This window comes from Etheostoma spectabile, chromosome 10 (assembly GCF_008692095.1).
Source record: "Etheostoma spectabile isolate EspeVRDwgs_2016 chromosome 10, UIUC_Espe_1.0, whole genome shotgun sequence".
Lineage (NCBI taxonomy): Eukaryota > Metazoa > Chordata > Actinopteri > Perciformes > Percidae > Etheostoma > Etheostoma spectabile.
In genome coordinates this window covers 5,454,617-5,456,543 of record NC_045742.1, presented here as the reverse complement: position 1 = coordinate 5,456,543, position 1,927 = coordinate 5,454,617, and the positions used below count along the sequence as shown (strand labels likewise).

The following is a 1,927-nucleotide window of genomic DNA, read 5'->3' as shown; positions in this document are numbered from 1 at the left end:
TCTATCTATCTATCTATCTATCAAAGGAATGCTACTGGAGCTGCCTGCAGAACGTTTTCGGCGCTCTGAAGCTTCACATCTGGCTCCTGATGTGACAGTTGCAGAGACTTTACAGTAAGACATTCCTCAGATAGAGGGATGGTGGGAGTGTTCACATGTGGGAGAGGGGTGGTGGAGATTAAATACCTAAGTAACAATGTGATGGTTCATGTAATTGTCAGTTGTTGTGTAGCGGCCCTTTCTTGCTGGAGTGGGCGTCATGTTCCTGGTTTGAATAATTATGTGTTTATTTCTAAGCTCTGGAGCTGGAATGATCAGTCAATGATTTGATTGATTGATTGATAGACAGAACATTTTGATAATTGTCATTTGGGAAAATCCAAACATTCTCTTGTTTAAGTGTCTCAGTTGGAAATATTTTCTGCTTTTTCTCATCTTAACAACATAATAGATTGAATATTTTTTAAATTGTTTTGGACTGAACAGACATTTGATGACATCTGATTGGGCTCCAAGATCAAATTTTCTTTTTATGTTATATAGATGAAATGATTCATTAAAAAACAAATTTGCAGTTTAATTGATTGTGAAAATATTTGCATTTACAGTGTACAATGTATAACAATATACAGCCCTAATAAGCTTTAACTTTGGATTATCCACATCATATAAGGAAAAACAAAACAGATGAACATTTAAATCTATTTTTCCTCAAAGCTTGATGTTTTTCATGCTTTAGAAAAAACACTTTTTAAGTTTGGAGTCTGAGCATGTCTTGCTGATGAAGAGGTGGTTGAAAGCTCTGGGGGGAAAGAAGTGAGCAGACCTTGATTTAAGAATATTTTGGGTCAAGAGTGTACTGTCACGTGTTTTTGTAATCTGTTTGCCAATCAAATCAGTACCTTGCAACTACCAATTATCTTCATCAACTGTTATTCTGACAATTAATTGATTTGTTTGGTCTAAAAAATGTCAGAAAAAAGGGTAAATTGTCCATCACAATATTGCAAAGCCCAAGGTGATGTCTTTAAATCATATGTCTGTCCAGAACTCGAATCAGTTTGCCATCACAAAAGACAAAGACATGCAAAAAAATCCTCTTATTTGAGAAGCTAAAACCAGGGAATGTTTACGGCATTTTTTGCTTGAAAGTTTCAATAAACTATTAATAGTTTATGAAAATAACTAATTGAGTTCCTGCTGCATATTATGAGCTTAACACGCACTTAACCACATGTGTTTTAAATTATTTTCTCTCCTGGTACATCAAAAGCAGCTCAGTAAAAAAACAAAAAAACATGTTGACCACATCCGACCAAATATGACTGCAGCATAATCACGAGCAGCGATAGCGACCACGTAAGAATAAACCCATGAGCTGGAACAGCGGCAGGAAACTCGACTCGGACATGACTTCATCAGGAAGAGCAACAATCAATGGGGGGGGGCCGCCGCCTCTGTGGTCAGTGTTACTGTTTGTTACTGTTATTATTTCATCAGACTGTGACATTTGAACAGATATACTGTATTAGCCCGGATCCCACCGAGCCCTGTCCACAGACCTGCTCCATCCACTGCTAGTCAAGCAGCTCCAGGTTCACTGTCACAGATGTAAAGGCTTGTTTTGCTTTTGAAAAACTCGTTCTTGCAGACAAATACACACATGTACATACTGTTTATCTCCCTTCAGCAATTGGTGGTTCATTCCTCAGAAGACACCCGACTGAGACACGGATAGTGATGCTGACAACACTCAAAACTTCCCTGACACTAACTTGTGATGCTACAAATTCAAGTTTCCTGAGGTTAAACCGCATGTTATTGTTTTCCTGTCTGTGCTGGTTATTTAAGTAAAAGTAGGCTACATATGTCCCACTAAATTTCATATTACTCCTCTGCAAGTAACTTTGCAGATTAAAGTCATAAA

The 1,927-nt window shown here is 37.6% G+C and overlaps 1 protein-coding gene and 1 long non-coding RNA gene across 2 annotated transcripts in view; both read right to left on the bottom strand.

The window, feature by feature from the left end:
- The window catches only part of LOC116696358 (uncharacterized), a 30,087-nt gene that overhangs the window by 25,754 nt on the left and 2,406 nt on the right, over window positions 1-1,927 (bottom strand). The gene's annotated exons all lie outside the window — the stretch shown is intronic.
- hopx (HOP homeobox) overlaps window positions 1-1,927 on the bottom strand; it is a 7,239-nt gene that overhangs the window by 4,114 nt on the left and 1,198 nt on the right. The window lies entirely within an intron of this gene.